At 35.8% G+C, this 22,598-nt stretch overlaps 1 protein-coding gene across 1 annotated transcript in view; it reads left to right on the top strand.

Annotated features, from left to right (window-relative positions):
- NEIL3 (nei like DNA glycosylase 3) overlaps positions 3,023 to 22,598 on the top strand; it is a 216,241-nt gene continuing 196,665 nt past the window's right edge. Inside the window, exon 1 of the mRNA XM_021076035.1 lies at positions 3,023 to 3,091. The gene's annotated coding sequence lies outside the window, so the exon portion shown is untranslated. The remainder of the gene's footprint in view (positions 3,092 to 22,598) is intronic.

Below are 22,598 nucleotides of genomic sequence, written 5' to 3' on the forward strand. Positions count from 1 at the left end.
ATCAAAACTACCATGAAATACCACCTCACACCAGTCAGAATGGCCATCATTAATAAGTCCACAAACAGCAAATGCTGGAGGGGGTGTGGGGAAAAGGGAACCCTCCTGCACTGTTAGTGGGAATGTAAGCTGGTACAATCACTATGGAGAACAGTATGGAGATACCTTAGAAATCTATACATAGAACTACCATATGACCCAACAACCCCCCTCTTGGGCATATATCCAGACAAAACTTTCCTTAAAAAAGACAGATAGTTTTCTTTTTTGGTGGTATCTTTGTCTGGTTTTGGAATTAGGGTGATGGTGGCATCATAGAATGTCTTTGGGAATGTTCCTTCTTCTTCAACCTTTGAAAATGTTTAAGGAGGATGGGTACAAGTTCCTCTTTCTATGTTTGGTAGAATTGATCTGTGAAGCCATTGCCTTGGACTTTTATTTGTAGGGAGTGTTTTTATGACATATTCCATTGCATTTCTAGTGATTGGTCTGTTCAGATGATCTATTTCTTCTTGATTCAGTTTTGGCAGGCTGTAGGTCTCTAGAAAGATGTCCATTACTTCTAGGTTGTTGAATTTGTTGGCACATAATTGTTGATAGTATTCTCTTATGTTTTTTTGTATTTCTGTAATATCTGTTATGACTTCTCCCTTTTCATTTCTTATTTTGTTTATTTGGTTTTTTTCTCTCATCTTCTTGGTGAGTCTAGCCAGAGGTTTGTCAATTTTGTTTACCTTTTCAAAGAACCAACTCTTGATTTAATTGATTTTGCATCATTAATACCTCCATAAATAACAAATGCTGGAGGGGATGTAGAGAAAAGGAAACCCCCCTGCTCTGTTTGTGTCAGTGTAAGCTGTTACAATCACTATGGAGATCAGTATTGAGGTACCTTAGAAAATCATACATAGAACTATCATATGACCCAGCATCCCCCTCTTGGGCATATATCCAGATGAAATTCTCCTTAAAAGAACACATGGACCCACATGTTCACTTCAGCACTATTCACAATAACCAAGACATGGAATCAACCCAAATGTCCACTGATAGATAATTGAATTAAGAAGATAGGGGTATATATACACAATGGATTACTACTCAGCCATACAAAGAAGAAAATAATGTCATTTGCAGCAACACGGATGGAACTAGAGACTCTCATCCTGAGTGAAGTAAGTCAGAAAAAGAAAGACAAATACCATATGATATCCCTTATATCTAGAATATAAGATATGGTACAAAGGAACCATATCTTTTTTTTTCCCACAGAAAAGAAAATAATGGACTTGGAGAATAGACTTGTGGTTGCCAAGGAGGTAGGGGAGGGAGTGGGAGCTTGGTGTAAATAGATGCAGAATGTTACCTTCGGGATGGATTAGCAATGGGATTCTGCTGTTCTGTCACTTATGATAGAACATATAATGTGAGAAAAAAGAATGTACACATGTGAGTGTAATTGGGTCACCATGCTGTACAGTAGAAAGAATTGTATTGGGGCAATAACAATAAAAATTTTTTTAAATAAATAAATGAAATCTTTCACTTCTTGAAACTTGATTTTGTCTTGACTTTCATTGTTTGATCCTTTTTAAAATAAATTTACATTATGAAGTCTGCTTTTCTGCCAGTCTCTTAAATATCAATTTCCACCAAAGCATGGTCCACCACTAATTCTGATTCTACTTTTTCCTGCCCGGATGAGCTTATCTAGCATCATATTTTCAATTCTTAATCATAGGTTGGTGTCTTTGTATCTCCAGGATATCCTCCCCCATTCAATTTCTATAGATCCAGCTTCTCAATGAGTATATTTACAGGCATATTCAAGAGCCTCCCAAACTCCTAATATTCTTCCCACACCTCCTCCTCTTTCTGTCCCCTTAATCTGCCATCTATCAGGTTTTGCATGGCAAACACTGCAGTGGTCTTTCTTAAATTTTTTTTATCCCAAATAAACCATCCAACTGGTAACCAAACCATTTGACTTATGTCTAAGGAGCCTTTCTAACTTCTGTCTCCTGTCTATATCTGCTGCCACTTACACTCTGAATCCCTTTTCTAATTCACTAGATTTTGTTATCGTTTTCTACTAAGTCTTCTTTCTCCAGTGCTTTTGGGCCCAACTCTCTTCTCTTGTTGTTACAATAATATTTTTTATAAAATTCTAACTTGATTATCTCTCCCACTAACATACAAAATGTAATACCCTTAAAAAGTCCCCAGTAACCCACAAGAAAAATTAAAAGTCTAATTTCAAAGGGGTTTACAAAGATATATATTGTAGAGAAAAACAGAAGCTATCATGTTTTAAGTAAAATTAGAATATAAAATTTGATAATGTAAGAGGTAAAATTAACTTATACATATGTGGAGATAGGATTCAAATCTGGCTGTAACCTTCTAAGTAATACAAAAAAAGAGTTGAAGTATCATATGTAAGATTGAGGCTTTTTTCATAAGACTTTTTTTCCTTAGAAGAAAGTAGGTACTTGTGAAACTGTGTTTTAAGAGAAATTTCTCCCCTGGATCCTCACAAAACCATTGTTATGTCACATAATGGTCAATTTCCTCAGACCTGGCTCCATGATAAAATGCAGTCGTTTTTGTGGCATGTTGTCAAGGTAAAATTCTCTAGTAAAAAATGATTACGAGTTGAGACAAGGCAGTTGCAGTCTACCTGGTTTTCTGGTTCTCTGGTGAATCCGTTTCATCCAAGGATAAAATCTAATATTTTTGAAACATTTTGTCAGGTATTTTATATGCCCTGAAACTGATATTCCATGATATTATTAAACATTTGTTATGATTTAGGCAGCAACAAATTTATTGCATTTTCTAGCAAGTGCCTGCAAGACATTTTTTTAATGGTTTTAATTAAGGACAGATTTATTGTCCTTGATGTTGAAGTTGACAGGTGTTAAGATTTTAAAAGAGATGAGTTCATTTTTTTTTAATTAAGAACACAAATTGACTTGTATCTGAAGAGATTACTTTTTAATTCTCTACAGAATTTGGCAAAGTGAGTACCTGCAGATAAGGTCAATATTTCCCTCAGAAAACAGTTTGAGATTATTCAGCATCCTAACTGGTAAGTAAATATGTAAGTTACTGTGGCTACGGTGTACAAAATGTGAATAATGGAAATAAGAAAGGTATAAATATAATAACATAATAACTATAATAGTGACTTAAATGAAAGACCAAAAATTTTGCATATATTCTCACTTCCCTGTTTTTCTGCAAAAGTACTTACTCCTTTGCTTCAAAACTTTGAAAATTCAACACCTGTGGTATATATCTAGACTTTTCTCTCTCATATTGCCCCCAAAGGTGAACATGTTGATTTTACAATATGTAGTCAAATTTAGTAATCATAGTAGAAATGAAAACCTCACAGAAATCAAATCAGTATTCTATAGTTAATTTAAAGTTACTTTCATCTTCTTAATATATAGCTAGTGGCAAAATAAATGCACTGCTACCAAGCCAGCCTAAAGCACAATCAATAAATTTAATAGCATAAATTTTATAATAAAAATCATATATTGATAGTTAAGCCATTTGAAGGTGCTTAGATTGCCAAAAGGATATTGGGTAATTTTTAGTTTTGCATCTTTCTCGAGAGAAAAAGGAAAAAAAAAATACCCCTGAAAAAAGTCTACCTAAATCTTCAGAGTGATCATCTGAGTGATTTCTGACTTAGTATTTGTGCAGATTGATTCTTAAGATGGCCAAAATGCCAAATCAGCTTTGTTACTCTAAGCTAAACATGATCTTCCTAAATGTAATTTAAAGATTACGTTAATGCCCAGGAAATGAACACTCGATATTAAATTTGAAAGGAACACCCCTAACTTACTACTGTATTTATTAGTTGGCAGATTCTTTCTTCAAGTCTGTTTTAGATGAAAAACGTGTTTTAGGCTGTGCAGAAAGGTTTCCAGCACACAGAATAAATATATCACTGGCTTGTTTATTGGCCTAAATTACCCTATTATCTCTATGTCAAAGACTTACCATGGAGTTTACTATCTCAGTAGTGCTTATTCCACTAATCCTACCAACTGGAGTTTGTTAAAAAGCTGCTTATACTCTGAGTCATTGAGGAGAACTGTAGTCTGTGTGTTAAAATGTTTAAGAGTCACTCCACAAGTCACACTCTGTGCTACTAGCACTTTAAACAAAGTCATGCCGCATGACAGAAATAACTGATGGTTTGCAAATTACACCAGGCAATGGGTCTCCTGCATATTTGGCTTTGTGTCCTTGGAGTGATTTTCAGCATCATTAAGCAGAAAGTACATCATTTCCTAAGTCACAAGGAATGAATCACACAGAGAGATTGACTTGGCATCTCTTACATAAACTTTCTGTTTTAGATTTGCAGAATTTACATAATATTGGAACAAAACAATACCCAAACATATTTGTGGTGTCAGTTCAATTTCCCCACAGTGCCATTCTGTGGTCAACCCTGCCAAGGGTTTGTCTGGCTGTTAAATTTTATGACATGATTTTTTTAATGCAAAAATATCCTCCACTTTAAAAAAAATAATTATTTCAGAGGCTTTTTCCTACATAATAGATGTTATTTGAAATTTAGGATGATTGGCAATTATTTCATATATTGGAAAATATTTTTAGAATGGGCTGGTCATCAGTAATTTTTGAGATATCCACAACTCTTCTACTACAAAATTAGTCTCAACTAAAACCAAAGGAATTATGGTTTACGTATCACAGGAATTTTACATATGTAAAGGTTTTATAACTTTTCCTTTGCAAGTGCAAACTCTGAGCTGTATATAATGTGTTAAAGATTCTTTTTTTTCTTTGGGAGCTCAAAAACTATACCTCCATCTGCCTTTTGAACATCTCCACTTAGGCACCTGGCCTTTAAAATAGAACTGGATGTATTATCTACCTAATACACCTCTATCACCTCTGTAGAGGATTTGCCCATTACCTTTGCTCCTATAGGAAAAATATTTTTACCATGGAAGGATATTATTTTATTTATTGTTTTTGTAGGCAGCAATCTCTACTAAATAATATTTTATGATTAAAAGTCTGATCATTTTGATAATTAGAAAGGATTTAATAAAATCCCTCTCCTTCCCATGAAGATTGCAAATAAACTACGAACTTGCTTTGGTGAATGTCAGGAATCATCATATTGAATATATGTATGACTAGTAACTTCTACATAGTTACTTAGTTTCCCTCAGAAAACCCAAAGATAAAATTTAATTGCAGGCAGTTTATTTGGAAGCAGATTCTTGGAAGCATCAGTAAGGAAATGAGGAAGAGATACTAAGGAGTGGAGGGTGCTTATGTTGATACCATGAGTGGAGTGCAAGGCTGCTGTGGTCTTCCAGGAGATGGTAGATCCTGCGACTTAGAATTGTCTCAATCAGAGTATAAGGTGTTGGGGTGTTTGTGCATTTTTAGAGGTTGCATGAACATCTGGGCATATCTAGTTTTTTCTACAGCCAACATTGTGCATCCTTATTGAAAAGCCAGAGACAAGCCATGGCTAGACTTTCTGGTATTCTTCTCTCCAGTTCAGCCCAGGGCCCATGTGCAGGGGGCACATGGCACAGATTTGTACATTATTTTGGCAGAACTTTTTCTCAGTGGCTATAAACACCCACCCTCCTTCTCCAGGCCATAATTTTCAATCTCAGTGTAGTTGGTATTGAATTGATCATCTGCTAGGCAGTTGCTACTTCATGACAAGAGCAGTGGTTTTGGGCGGGACTGAGAAGTTGGTGAAGCATTTGGTGGCATCCAGCTGTTTTTGGTATATCTTGTTTTGACGTACAGACTTTGATGACAAGTTGGGCAGGTAATCATATATAGTGGAAATGTTATACATAATATAATGTGAATGTTTTCCTTTCCATCTTACCTTGGATTTACTGGAATAGTCAACATTATGCCAAACAAGGCATATTTTTAAATACAATTCTGAATTACTTAGGTTTTGCCATCAGAGTGTTGAAGGATGCCCAGGATTGTACTGACCTATCTGAAATCTCTCTCTGGTATATCTTACGTAGAATTTCTTTAATTCTCATGCAGATATTTTAAAAAATTTTAGGCCACTTAGTATTCTGAGGGCAAACGTACCATGACAGATGTGCTGACACTTCCACGATAGTCATCAAAATAATGAAATATCATGTGGAATGTTGTGTCCTTGATGGCGGGAAAGAGGGAAAACATTAATGAAAGCTTGGAGGTATTTCCTCCACTTTGTGCAGATCAATTTCTCCTTGGGAAAAATATTTAAAAATAAGTATTAGAAATGTACTGCTAAGAGGCCTGGACCTTCCCCTTCCAGAGCTAAGACTCAAAGGAGGTCAAGACAAAACCCAACCAGCCATAGACGCATCAGTTAGGACGGAAACTCCAGCCCCTGTCGTTCTTCACATCTGTGACTTCCTGTACTGACTTGGCTGCCAGGGAACACAGGTGGGAAGTGCTGGTTGACATTGTTCTCTGCAGGATCAGAGCAAAGGCAATGGGCTATCTCCACAGCTGCTCACAGGACAGTGTCATGATTGTTACCTGGCACACTTCCCTCATGGGAGGGTCACCTGAGAGCACCAACTTCACTTTGCAGCATGTTATGACTTTTGCACATTACAGATTACTAACACACTAAGTCAAGTCAGTGTTCTTTGTAATTTCTCCTTTGAGTCACATCCAACACTAAAGCCATTGCCCATACTTGCTCTCATGTATTTCCATTGAATAGCTGCTCCAGAGCTCTGCACTTGACCCTGCACTTTGGACACCCAATCCTGGCCTTTAGTCCCACAGCCCAGAAAAAGCACCACAGGCTGAACTGAACACTCTGGATAGGGATTGCAAGACTGAGGGATAGAGCCAGAGTATCAGAAGTGCCAGAGTGTTTTTAGTTAGAATTTCTGGGATTTTTCTTCCCTTTCTTTCTGGCTTGTGTTTGTGGGTGGACTTTCTCTCTGCGGTTGAAAGCTAAGGGATGGCGGAATCCAACTGTGTCACATCTTATTCTAGTTGGATTTGTGGTGGCAACCACATTTGATGTTCATTCAGCTGTCCACGAGCTGTTATTAGTGAATTTCCAGAGGTTAGCGACTCAAAATAAACAACGCTCCCATTTTTCCTCCTCTGCTGCCAGGGAAGTTCAAAAGAAGTCAAGCTATTTTACTTTAGATTTCGGATCCATTTCCACACTGCCTGGAGGGTCTTTAAGGGATTTTATCATGTAATTGGCCAACTACTAATCTAAACTGTACTATACTTTTATGGAAAGTTTGATGAAATTCGTTATCACTTGCAATCTGAGGTTCATCCTTTCAACAACAAAGCATGTTCCTGGAGTTGTGTTTTTATGTGGAGGAGAAAGTGAGACATGAAGTTCTGTCGTGAAGTGTGTTGGCTTTGCAAGGGAACACAATACAATGGAAGGTGTGATCTTATTGTATTCCAGTTTCTCATTAACATCTTACACAGTTTTTGTCTAAAATGTACCTTCCTTCATTACATTCAAAAGCATTCTTTGTCTTTACAAATACTAGGTTACCCAGGTTATAAAGAGCAGAGAATGTTTTTGAAGACAGTTTATCTGACTTCAAATATTTGAAAATAAATTTATGAATAATCCATTAACATTTTGAAAAGCTAAATCTCCATTAGTTCATAGTGGATTTTTAATTGATCTTCATGGCCCAATGTACTTAAAAAGAGTTTGAGGGAGCACATGGGGTTTAAGTTTACATAATTTCAGTCATCATTATCAAGTTTATTTTGGTTTTATTTTGTTTTCTGATTTGCAGTATGTGGGGATACTGGTGGTTTGGGAGAACTATAAGTATTATTTCAAATTCTTTGCAAATGTTTCATAAAATAGTCCCTGTGACATATCGTTAATATTAAAAACATAAAATAGAGTCCTACTAAAAGATAATCAAAAGATATAGCCTATTTAGGAAATCAGTGAAAGATCATGTTTATTTCAAGTTGCCCATCTGCAGATTACAACTAGAGTATTGATTTTATAGTTTGAGCCAAGCATAATGGAAATGGAAATGTATGTTCATGGAAATGTATGTTTTCATGGCAATGACTTCTATGACAAAAGAAGGGGATCCATCTTGCCTTTGAGATCCATCTAATTTTTTCTTAAAGGAGCATCTAAACAATAAGACCATTATTTGCATGTGTTCGCCTGCTGATGAAGCTGGGTCATGGTTATCTGGACCATCAAGTAGTTTCCATGGCACCATGGGCACTGTCAGTGTGGACTGTGAGAACTTTCAGTCCTCACACTACATATGTAGGCACTGCTTTTCTGTAACTTGTAGAAATTTCAGCTTTAAATTTCAATCTCACCCTATTCCAATTCATTCATTCATTTAACCAATACTTATAGAATGCCTTCCAGGCACTGTCCTCAGTGCTAAGTAGAAAGCAATGAGCAAAGACAGACACAAGCCCCATTTCTAATAGAACTCCTCATCTGTCGAGAGGAGGTGAACTTTCATTAAACAAGTACATGCATATAAAGTCTTAAGTTATCCTCAGCCAACACAGGGTGGTCTTCAGAGGGTAGCTGGTGGTGGGGCAAACAGAATTAGATAATCAGGTCATGAAAAGTCTCTGATCAGGGATCATGTTGACATGAGCACTGAGTGATGGTAGTGCAGACATGGAGAAGGGATTTCCTGGCCATGGAAAAACCAAGACAAATGATGAGAAGTGAGATTGAGCTTGGCCTGTCTAGGTATGGAAAGAGGACAGTGGAGCTGGAGCATGATGACAAGAGGGCAGAGCACCACACAAGTCTGAAGACAGGTGAGGACCAGCTGGGTAGGCCTTGTAGAAGTTCAGACTTAACTTAGATTGAAATGGAGAGTATTGGGGTGGGGTTGGTAGCAGAGGAACATGTGCTGACATGCACTGTGAGCAATCACTTTATAATCTGCCACGCAAACTCTTCCCAATTTCCTGAATACTGTTTCAAGCATCACACTGCCTATTTAGAATTCCCAAGTGTCTCTTCAGTTCCATCAGAATGAAATGACAGTTTTCATGAACAATAGTCTTGACCTCCCACCATGTGGAATTTATGGGAACCCTCAAACCTATTGAGCACAACTTCCATTCATGCACTTAGTGCTGCACTCAGGCTCTCTGGTCAGGATCTTCCTAAGTGTATTATTTCCTTTCTTGCCGTCACAACTGTGTCCATCACCCACTTCTCACCACTTCATAGATCATTTTTATTTCCCACAACTCTTCCCATTTTGTTCCTAATACCTGAACATTTGTATGACTGTCGCAGATCATTCTTGAAGAAATTGTTTCCTCCCTTATCACTCATTTGGCACTTAGTGAAGCCTGTCTTTGCATCATGGTACATGAGACCAAATAAATCAACTGTGAATTGCTGATCAGTGACTATGATTTTATCTTCTTTTTTCTTCTCCCATCACTTGCACATAATTCTTAATATAATGGATGCTCTTAAAGGCTTGGGGGAAAAAAAAAGTACTGTAACTAACCCATGATGCCATTTGCAGAAATGTGGATGCAACTAGAGATTCTCATGCTGAGTCAAGTAAGTCAGAAAGAGAAAGACAAACACTATGTGATATCACTTATATGTAGAATCTAAAACATGCCACAAATGAGCCTATCTATAAAAGAGAAACAGACTCATGGACATAGAGAACAGTCTTGTGGTTGCCGGAGGGGAGTGGGGAAAAAATGGGAATGATGGGGAGTTTGGGGTTGTTAGATGCAAATTGTTACATTTAGGATGGATAAGCAATGAGGGCCTACTATATAGCACAGGGAACTATATCTAGTTTCTTGAGATAGACCATAATGCAAGATAATCTGAGAAAAAGTATGTATGTATATGTATGACCGGATCAGTGTGCTGTACAGCAGAAATTGACTCAACATTGTAAATCAACTACACCCTAATAAAAAGTAAATAAAACAAAAAACAAAATAAAAAGCATGTGCTTATCTATCTAAACTTTTGTTGTCATTAAACTTTGAAGCAACAGACACCCTGAGATGGCTAGTTGATCTGGCATATAGCCCATGATCATTAAATTAAAAAAAAAAATTTAAACATGTAGAGGAAATGAGCCAATAGCCTTGAATTCACTGGCATCATTTTTAAGATTTCTGTCTAATAATTGTGGAATGTTAAATGTTTTTCTTTAGGGAAATAAAGAACAACATCCATGAAGGGATCTATTAATTTGTCTGAGATAGTTTCACCTCAAGCTCAAGAATTTTGTAAATGAGTGGAATGAGTTCATTTTCCTCCCAAATATCTATTTGGAACACAAAGCAACCACTTGCTGGAGTTTAAAAATAAATCAACATGGTCAGCTCTGGCCTTTTCCAGCACTTTCCATCAACCTTAAGTCAATGAAATAGATTTAATTAGCTTGTTTTGCTTCAAAATAAACTACAAGAAAGTCTTCAATATTAATGGCTCTCCTCCTCCTGGAGTACAAAGAAAAATTGATTTTAATGGAATATACCAACAAGGAGTGAATACTTAAAATGGACTGAGATGACACAGAAATGTAAACTCTCTGGCACTAAATGTCAAACTGACAATAGCTAAGGTTTTCATTTTCAACATTAAGAAAATAGAGTGCTTGTTGGTGTGTAATCTGTTGCTAATTATTATGCAGCTGGGAAAGTATGGTGCTATTTGGATATCTGATAATTATGCATGCTATTCACTGAAATACTTTATCAGTCATGTTTGAACTATGTAGAGCATGTCATCCCAGAAATAAAAATACTTTGAGACTAATTTTGTGAGCTCATAGAAGATGAATACCTTTATATTTAGTATATGTATTCTATCAGTGAATTTCAAAATCACTTTAAAAATTACTGAGAAGCGATCCTGGGCCATGGTATAGAAGAAACACACATGTATACATAAAGGGAAAAAGCTTCATTTAATATCCTGCTTTTTAAAAATATTTCTTTATCTCTGCTTTTAAAAAAATAAAAAGTGAAATTAAATGGGAGGAAAAAGAATGGGCTTATGATGCTGTGATTGGTATTTGTTATATGTTTCTATATCTATTTAAATAATAAATGTATATTATATATATCTATTCATATATCCCTATATCTACCTATTGAATCTATCTAATCTATCTATCTATCCAGAGAGAGAATGTATGAATACATTAGTGGTTTCTTAGGTATGAGGGGAAGGAAGAAAATTGGGAAGATTAGAGAATAATGACTAAGGAATGTGGGGTTTCTTTTATGAGTGATGAAAAAGTTTTAAAATGACTGTGGTAGTGGATATGCAAATATGTGAATATAGTAAATACGTTTGAATTGTGAACTTTCAATGGGTGAATTGTACAGTATATGAATTATTTCACAATAAAGTTCTTAAAAGTGGAGTGAAAGTAGTGACAATTCGATCAAGCCAAGATGAGAAAAAAATAAAGAAAATTTTTATATTATGATTAAGATGGCCAAAAAAATGCCAAATATATAGTAAACTCAGTTTCTACATGAAGGTAAATGAAAGGAGCATCTCTTCTTCCACAAATGAATGATCACTAACATTTTCTTCATACACATCATCAGAAACAAGATGAGGAAAAGTTCAAATTCAACTCAGCTGAAAAAAATCACACCTTCTAAATATTTATTTAGTGTTCATCTTCCTTGGGTCTCCTGAAGTGACTTCTGCCAAATTGGAGGAACATTTTTATTGCTGGAACTCAAACTTCCCCAGCCAGATGTGAAATTGATGTTTATGAGAATGCAGAGCCTAAATTATTCCATAATCAGTTTAATAACACAAATGTGAATTTTTTTTAATTGCGTGTATTCAATGTCTCTAGTATGGTATTTTAGGAGACGCAGATTTTAACCTAGAAATTAGTTTGGTTGTTTCTGTTTCATCATATGACTAATACGTGTCTGGCTATGTCAGGCTTCATCAGATGACTAATACATGTCTGGCTATGTCAGGCTTAACTCCTGTTGTACCTGTCTCTCATCCTACGTGTATACTAGTCTAACTCTTAGTAAGACTATGGGGGATTGCTGGAAATTTTAAACCTGCAAAATATACCTATAATTACCAGAGCCAGTGAGCACAGGGATAAGTCAGGAAATAAACTGCCAGCTGCACAAAACTAGCTTTCCTACTTGGAATTCCTCAAGTTGAGCAAAAATGTTTTTCTCCTCATATACATAACTATCTTTTTTGTTTTGTCTTGTTTCCTGAAGACTAAAATTCTGCAGGATGGTATGAAATCTAGCTGCCTTTTTTTTTTTGCTTTTTTTTTTTTTTGCTTTTCGGAGTCACACCCACGGCATATGGAGGTTCCCAGACTAGGGGTTGAATCGGAGCTACAGCTGCCAGCCTATACCTCAGCCACAGCAGCATGGGGTCCAAGCTGTGTCTGTTATCTATGCCAAAGATCAGGGTACCACCAGATCCTTAACCCACTGAGTGAGGCTAGGGGTAGAATCCTGGTCAGATTCGTTTCTGCTGCACCATGACGGAAACTCCTCTAGCTGCTTTTTAAAAGGACTTTTCGTCTCATACTCTAAGCCTCATCATTTGTGATCATTTGTATATGTTTGCTTAGCATATTTCTTTATAACTTCCATAGCCCAGATGCAACCAAGAATAAAACACGACATTAAAAGGCAAAGCAAAATCCTCATCCTAATGTTATTCAGACACTTTACTTATTAATTCCACATTGTAAATGTTTGAGTAAACCAAGTGTTTTCTCACTTTGTATTGCCTAGAAAAGGACAACCTTGAAATATTATTTGGCTTTTCTTCACAGAGGGCTATGTTCTTTGGAGCACTATTAAGTAAATCAAAATATCAATTTTAATTGGGAGAGTAACAGAATATTTACTATAATACACAGCAAATAAAGTATTTTTGTATTATTACACATCTGAGTCATCTCAAGTGAATTTGAACCAATTTAATTTCATAGCATTTCTTCCATAAAAATTAAAAGTGCTTCAAATTTTGTGATACTGACAACTACATTGAGTGTTTACAGGGGTGTGTTTCCCAACATGTTTATTCCCTTCTTTTTTTCCCAATTCAAGTGAATATTTAAGGAGCCCTCACAAAATGGACATGGTTACAAGATGCCCCTCCTCTGTGTACCATTCCCTCCACCCTGCTCTTTACCCTCAGTTGGGTTCATCCTAGTCCTTTGCAATTATTATGCCCTTCTTTTCATAATCAAATTTCAGGATGGTCATTCCCCACCTATAGAAAGCACATTTGGGGGATTTGCTTTGATTATCGAAATATGAATGGTAGGGATATTGAGGTGTTCTTGCAGAAAAGTCTTACCCTGAATGGCCTGACTTACCATGTTTGCTCTTCCTGTCTCAGCGTCAGTCTAAACGGTAGCTTTCTCAGTCTGGGTCCATGAGAGACTAGAGTAAGACAACCCTTTCCCACCAACCTGCCTCCAGCTCGTCAAGTGCATATGAAATAAATAGTTTGTGTATATGGGGCAAGGGGGTTTAAGCTATTGTAAACACTAGCCAATCCTAGATAGCCAATCTAGTACATTCAGAGGGGAAATAATCATAATAATTTAAAAAAGAATAGCATGGAGAGATGAGAAAGCAATGTGGATCAAATAAATAAATAAATAAAAGAACCATAAAACTTATAGCTACTGCACACAACAGTTGAAGAATACACATATATACATTCTTTTTAAACACATATAGAATGTTAATAAAAAAATGATTGGATATTAAGACAAAAGTCATCCTAGATATGTTTTGAAATGACTCATAAAATTATGAAGAATTAGTATCATACACTTTCTCACAAAGCAACTATTAAGTAATTAAGGGGTTTATTTCTAAAGAAGTATGGGTCAAGAAAAAATTATGAAAATTTAGGAACTATAACTCAATAGTGACAAAAATGAAATATACAAAAACATGTGTAATACAGATAAAGTAGAACATATGGGCAAATTCATTTCCATAAAGTTTATATTAGAATAGAAAGCTGAAAGTTAATGGGTCAATTACCATCTAAAGACATTGTAAGAACAAAAGCAAAGCAATTCAAATAAAGCAGTAACAAGGAAATTATAAAGATAAGAGGAAAAGCTGGTAACATAGAAAACAAACATATAATAGGATACAAAAACAAAATTAATTCTTTGAAAAAAATTAAATTGATGCAACCTGACTTGACTGATTAATTTTAAAATGAAAGAAGGCACAAATAAATGGTACTAAAAAAAAGGAGACACAATGATTGGTGATACAGATATTAAATAGATGATAAAAGGGTGTTATGAAATAGCTTTTTGTGGTTAATACTGAAAATTTCAATGAAATGGACAAACCCCCTAAATTATATACTTGTTAAAAAGAAGAACCTATGTTTACATTATCAAGGAATTTAAAACAGTAATTTATAATCTTCACACAATGACAACTCCAAGCACAGACTTTTTTTTTAAATTGAATTATAGTTTACTCACATTATATTTGTTTCAGGTATACAACATAGTGATTCAATGTTTTTATAGCTTTTACTCCATTTAAAGTTATTACAAAATATTGGCTATATTCACTGTGCTATACAATATATCTTTGTATCTTATCCATTTTATACTTAGTAGTTTGTATATCCTAATCCCATAACCCTCTCTTGCCCCTTCCCCTTTCCCCCTCACCACTGATAACCACTATTTCTGTTTTGTTGTATTCATTTATTTCATTTTTTTAAATTCCATGTAAGTGTTAACAAGCATTTGTCTTTCTCTGATTTATTCTACTAAGCATATACCCTCTGGGTCCTTCCATGCTGTTGCAAATTGCAATATTACATTCTTTATTATAATGGAGTAGTATTCCATTGTATAAATAGAATATATATATATACACACACACACACACATATATATGTATATATGTAAGGGTATGTGTGTACACATCTTCTTATCCACTCATCTGTTAATGGACACTTAGGTTGCTTCCATATTTTGGCTATTGTAAATAATGCTGTAATGCTGCTATAAACATTAGGCTGTGTGTATCTTTCCCAAGTAGTATTTTAATTTTCTTTGAACCTATACCTGGGAGTGAAATTGCTAGGTAATAAGAAGTTATAATTTAATTTTTTTGAGAAATCTCCATACTGTTTTTCACAGTGGATATACCAAAACTTTGCCAACGTTTGTTAATTGTGGTCTTTTTGATGACAGCCATTCTGATAGGTATGAGGGGATATCTCATCATGATTTTGATTTGCATTTCTTGATGATTAGTGATGTTGAGCATCTTTTCACCAGGCACAGAAATTTGATTGGGAGATTCTACCAACTTAGGAACACATAATTCTGATGAATCACAAGTTATTCCAAAGCACAGAAAAGTGAAGAATAATCTCCAGCTCACTTTATTGAGCAAGTGTAATCTTGATACAAAATTTCACACAGATAAAGGAAAAAAGAAAATTATAGTTTGATATCATCTCATTCATGAACATAAAAACAAACATCCTAAAGTAAATATTAATTAAATAAATCTAAAAACTCCTAGGAATTTAGTTTTCTTTTAATGTTAGATAATAAATACTTGCAATTTGTTACACTAACAGATTTTTTTAAAGCATACATATTATTATTGTATTAAATTCAGAAAAAAATTGATAAAATCAAATAAGCAATCATGATTTCTTTAATGTTTCAAAACTAGCAATAGAAAGTTTTTAGCCTGATAAGGAGTATCAACAACAATCCTATAGGAGACACCTTCTTTAATTGTGAAACATTGAAATGATTCCTTTAAGATCTGAAACAAGACAAGAATGACCCCTAACTTCAATTCTATTCAACATTATACTTTAATATTTATCCCCTATAGTAGAGCAATATAAAGAAATACTGCAGTTCTTGGAGGACCTCCTGGGAAAACAGGGGTGAATGTGGCTTGTTGTGGGGGAAGGACAATGGAAGCAAAGCTCTTGGGAATATTCATCAGCATTGCCTTTCTCTGGAGGTGGGCATTTGGGGAAAATCTTGCCCCACCCATCACTACTGAGAAGTCCCAGGCCAAACAACAATCCAGGGGGATCACAGCCCCACCCATCAGTAAACAGGCTGCCTAAAGAACCCCTAGGCACACAGCCACCTCTAATCTCACCCAGAGACAAAGCCCCACCCACCAGAGGGATTAGAATCAGCTCCACATACCAGTGGGCAGGCACAAGTCCCTACCATCAGGAAGCTTACAGCAAACCCCTGTACCAATTTCAGCTACAAGGGGGGCAGACATCAGAAGTAAGAGAGTCTACAACTATATTATCTGTAAAAGTTCACCACACCAAAAAGCTACAAAATGAAAAGACAGAGAACTATAAATTGGATAAGGGAGAAAGAAAAAAAAAAAAAAAAAAAAAAACAGAAAAAATAGCTAAGTGACCAGGAGATTCTCAGCCTCCAGGAAAGACTTTAGACTGTTGATGCTGAAGATGCTGCAAGACATTGGAAATAAACTGGAGGCAAAGATGGATAATTTACAAGAAACACTGAGCAAAGAGATAGAAGATATAAAACATAAACAAGAAGAGATGAAAAATACAATAACTGAAATAAAAAAAAAATCATTAGAAGCAGCCAACAGCTGAATACAGGAGGCAGAAGAACGAATAAGCGAGATGGAGGACAGAGTAGTAGAAATCACAGATGTGGAACAGAAAAGAGAAAAAATATTGAAAACAAATGAAGAGTCTCAGAGAAATCTGGGACAATGTTAAATGCACCAATATCCGCATTATAGGGGTGCCAGAAGAAGAGAGAGAGAAGGAGACAGAAAAAATATTCCAAGAGATAATAGCCAAAAACTTCCCTAACATGGAAGAGGAAACACTCACTCAAATCCAGGAAGCACAATGAGAACCATATAAAATAAACCCAAGGAGGAAAACCCCAAAATACATATTAATCAAACTGACCAAAATTAAAGATGAAGAGAAAATATTGAAAGCAGCTAGGGAAAAGAAACAAATAACATACAAGGGAACCCCAATAAGGTTATTGGCAGATTTTTCAGCAGAAACTCTGTAGGCCAGAAGGGAGTGGCAAGATATAGTTAATGTGATGAAAGGGAAAAAACTCCAACCAAGATTACTTTACCCAGCAAGTTTCTCATTCAGATTTGAAGGAGAAATGAAAATCTTTACAGATAAGAAAAAGCTAAGAGAATTCAGCAAAACTAAACCATCTTTACAATAAATAGTCATGGAACTTCTCTAGGCAGAAAAGGCCACAACCAGAAATAAGAATACCACAAATGACAAGATTCACCATTAAAGGTATATATACAGTAAAGATACAAAATCATCCACACACAACTATGCCACCAAAATCAGAAATCATGAGGAGGGTACAAATGCAGGACACTGGAGATGCACTTGCAATTAAGAGACCAACAACTTAAAATAATCTCTTATATATATAGACTCCTATATCAAAACCTCAGGGTAACTGCAAATCAAACTTCTACAATTGATACACACACAAATAAGAAAAATCAACTCAAATACAACACTAAAGATAGTCATCAAACCACAAGAGAGAACAAGAGAAGAAGGGAAGAAAAAAGAGCAAAAAAATCCAAAGAAATTAATAAAATGGCAATAAGAAGATACATATCAATAATTACCTTAAATGTTAATGGACTAAAAGACCCAACAAAAAGACATAGACTGGCTGAATGGATACAAAACAAGACCCACATATATTCTGTCTACAAGAGGCCCATTTCAATTCTAGGGACACTCACAAATTGAAAGTGAGAGGATGGAAGAAAATATTCCAAGCAAATGGGAATCAAAAGAAAGCTGGAGTATCAATACTCATATCAGACAAAATAGACTTTAAAATGTAGAACATTTTAAGGGACAAGGAAGGTCACTACCTAATGATCAAAGGTCAATCCAAGAAGAAGATATAACAATTTTAAATATATACACACCCAACATAGGTTCACCACAATATATAAGGCAACTGCTAACAACCTTAAAAGGACAAATTGACAATAACACAATAATAGTGGGGGACTTTAACACCCTACTCCCACTTGCAGCAATGAACAGATCATCCAGACAGAAAATCAATAAGGAAATACAGGCACCAAATGACGCATTAAACCAGAGGGACTTAAAAGATATTTATAGGACATTCCATCCAAAAGCAGCAGAATACACATTTTTCTCAAGTGCACATGGAACATTCTCTAAGATTGATCACATCCTGGGCTGCAAATCCAACCTCGGTAACTTTAAGAAAATTGAAATCATATCAAGCATCTTTTCTGACCACAACACTATACAACTGGACATCAACAACAAGAAAAAAACTGAAAAAACACAAACACATGGAGACTAAACAACATGCTACTAAACAACTAATGGATCAGCGAAGAAATCAAAGAGGAAATTTAAAAATACCTAGAAGCAAATGACAAAAAAGATATGACAGTCCAAAACCTGTGGGATGCAGCAAAAGCCATTCTAATAGGAAAGCTTATAGCAATACAAGCCTACCTCAGGAAACAAGCAAAAGCTTGAATAAACAGCCTAACTTTACATCTAAATCAGCTAGAGAGAGTAGAACAGACAAGACCTAAAGTTAGTAGAAAGAAAGAAATCATAAAGATCAGTGCAGAAATCAATAAAATAGAAACAAAGAAAACCATAGAAGAGATCAATGAAACTAAAAGCTGGTTCTTTGAAAAGATCAACAAAATTGATAAATCCTTAGCCAGACTTATCATGCAAAAAAGAGCAAGGATGCAAATCAATAAAATTAGGAATGAAAAAGGAGAAGTAAAAACAGACATCGCAGAAATACAAAGGACCATAAGAGGCCACTATATGCAACTACACACCAATAAAATGGAAAGCCTAGAAGAAATGGACAAATTCTTAGAAAAGTACAATCTTCCAAGGCTAAATCAAGATGAAATAGAAAAGATGAATAGACCAATCACAAGAACTGAAATTGAAACTATGATTAAAAAACGTGCAACAAACAACATTCCAGGACCTGATGGTTTCACAGGTGAATTCTTTCAAACATTTAGAGAAGGGCTAACATCTATCCTTCTGAAACTATTCCAAAAAATTGCAGAGGAAGGAACACTCCCAAACTCATTCTATGAGGCCACATCACCTTGATACTAAAACCAGACAAAGATACCACAACAAAAGAAAACTACAGGCCAATTTCACTGATGAACATCAGTGCAAAAATCCTCAACAAAATAATAGCAAACTGAATCCAACAATACAGTAAAAGTATTGAATACAATGATCAAGTGTGATTTATCCCGGAGATGCAAGAATTTTTCAATATCCACAAATCAATCTGTATGATAGAACACATTAACAAACTGAAGAATAATAACCATATGACCCTCTCAGTAGATGGAGAAAAAGCCTTTGACAAAATCCAACACCCATTTCTGGTAAAAACCCTCCAGAAAGTGGGCATAGAGGGGACCTATCTCAACATAATAAAGGCCATATATGACAAACCCACAGCTAACACCATTCTCAATGGTGAAAAGCTGAAAAAATTACCACTAAGATCAGGAACAAGACAAGGATGTCCATTTTCGCCACTACTATTCAACATAGTTTGGGACGTCCTTGCCACAGCAATCAGAGAAGTAAAAGAAATAAAAGGAATCCAAATTGGAAAGGAAGATTTAAATCTATCTCTGTTTACAGATGACATGATCTGTAAACAGAAAATCCTAAACATTCTACCAGAAAACAATTAGAGCTCATCAATGAATTTGACAAAGTCACAGGATACAAAATTAATACACAGAAATAGACTGCATTTCTATAGACTAACAATGAATGTTCAGAAAGATAAATTAGGGAAGCAATCCTATTTACCATCACATCCAAAAGAATAAAATACCTAGGAGTAAACCTACCTTAAGAGACAAAAGACCTGTACCCTGAAAACTATAAGACACTGATGAAAGAAATCAAAGATGACACAAATAGATGGAAAGACATGCCATGCTCTTGGATTGGAAGAGTCAATATTATCAAAATGACTATAGACCCAAGGATATCGACAGATTCAATGCAATCCCTATCAAATTAACAAGGACATTTTTCACAGAACTCAAACAAACTATTTTAAAGTTTGTTTGGAAGCTCAAAAGACCCAGAATAGCCAAAGATATCCTGAAAAAGAAAAATGGAGCTGGAGGAATCAGGCTCCCTGACTTCAGACTATACTACAAAGCAATAGTCATCAAAACTGTATGGTACTGGCACAAGGACAGACATATAGATCAGTGGAACAGGATAGAAAGACCAGAATGAAACCCACGCACCTACAGTTAACTAATCTATGACAAAGGAGGCAAGAATATACAACAGAGAAAAGACAGCCTGTTCTGTAAGTGGTGCTGGGAAAACTGGACAGCCATATGTAAATGAATGACATTAGAATACTCTTTAATACCATACACAAAAATAAACTCAAGATGGATTAAAGACCTAGATATAAGACCAGACACTATAAAACTGTTAAAGGAAAACATAGGCCAAACACTCTCCAACATAAATGACAGCAACATCTTCTCATATCCACCTCTTAGAGTAATGACAGTAAAAACAACAATAAACAAATGGGACTTAATTAAACTTAAAAGTTTCTGCACAGCAAAGGAAACCCTAAACAACACAAAAAGACAACCCACAGAATTGGAGAACATACTTGCAAATGAGGTGACTGACAAGGGATTAATCTCTGAAATGTATAAACAGCTTCTGCAGCTCAATACCAAGAAAACAACCCCATCAAAAAGTGGGCAGAAGATCTAAAGACAATTCTCCAAAGAAGACATACAGATGGCCAAAAAACACATGAAAAGATGTTCAACATCACTCATTATTAGAGAAATGCGAATCAAAACCACTATGAGGTACCACCTTACAGAATGGCCAGAATGGCCATCATCAAAAAGTCTACAAACAATAAGTGCTGGAGAGGGTGTGCAGAAAAAGGAACCCTATTACACTGTTGGTGGGATTGTAAATTGGTGCAACCACTGTGGAAAACAGTAGGGAGATTCCTCAGAAAACTGAAAATAGAACTACCATTTGACCAAGCAATCCCACTCTTGGGCATCTATCCAGAGAAAACCATGACTCGCAAAGACACATGTACTCCAATGTTCATTGCAGCACTATTTGCAATAGCCAAGACATGGAAACAACCTAAATGTCCATCGACAGAGGAGTGGTACATATACACAGTGGAATATTACTCAGCCATTAAAAGGAATGAAATACTGGCATTTTTAGCAACATGGATGGACCTAGAAATTATCATGCTAAGTGAAGTCAGCCATACGATGAAACACCAACATCAAATGATTCCACTGACATATGGAATCCGAAAAAAGGACAGACGGAACTTCTTTGTAGAACAGTCTTCTTTCTTTCACAGACTTTGAAAAACTTATGGTCTCTGGAGGAGACAGTTTGGGAGGTGGGGGGATGCACTGGGGGTGTGGGATGGAAGTCCTGTGAAATCAGATTGTTATGATCATTATACAACTACAGATGTGATAAATTCATTTGAGTAATTAAAAAATTAAAGAAAAAAGGAAACAGTGCTGTATTTTCCCAGTGATTGATTGATTGATTGATTGATTGTCTTTTTAGGGCCATACCCGCAGGATATGGAGGTTCTCTGGCTAGGGGTCAAATAAAAGCTGTAGCTGCTGGCTTATGCCACAGCAACGCCAGATCCGAGCCATGTCTGTACCTACACCACAGCTCACGGCAATGCCAGATCCTTAACCCACAGAGTGAAGCCAGGAATTGAACCTGCAACTTCATGGTTCCTAGTCCGATTTGTTTCTGCTGCACCATGACAGGAACTCCTTCCCAGTCTTTTAAAGTTGGTTCTTGTTTCATAATCTGAAAAGAGATCACTAGTTCCTAAATTTCCAGATCAATTCAATCCAGAACTTTATGCCCAGAGAGGCTCTGGCAAGATCAACACCACTTTCTTTAGAACCTCCTGAATACGGCTTTATGCTCACTGTCAAATCAGAGTCATGTGAGAACATACTAGAAACAGTAGGAATTTTGTCCTTAACTTCCAAGTTCTGGGGGAGTGCTGCTTTGTCACCCTCCCTCCTCACTACCCTCTAGCCTTGCTTCACACTGTCACAGAATGCTGCTAACAAAGGATGTGTCAGAACAACTTTGATACCAGTCTTCAGTATAGCTGTGTGAATAGATGTCACTGGGTGGGTTTGCCATAGGATATGTCACTGTTTTAATTACTATATTATATTTTGATCTCTGTAAGAACAAGTTTCTTTGTTATTTTACTTTGCAAAAATTTGTAATCAAGAACAAAGATTGGAGTTCCTGTTGTGGCTCAGTGGTAACAATCCTGACTAGTATCCATGAGGACATACAGGTTTGATCCCTGGCATTGCTCAGTGGGTTAAGGATGAGCTGTGGTGTA

This window comes from Sus scrofa, chromosome 15 (genome assembly GCF_000003025.6).
Source record: "Sus scrofa isolate TJ Tabasco breed Duroc chromosome 15, Sscrofa11.1, whole genome shotgun sequence".
Taxonomy (NCBI): domain Eukaryota; kingdom Metazoa; phylum Chordata; class Mammalia; order Artiodactyla; family Suidae; genus Sus; species Sus scrofa.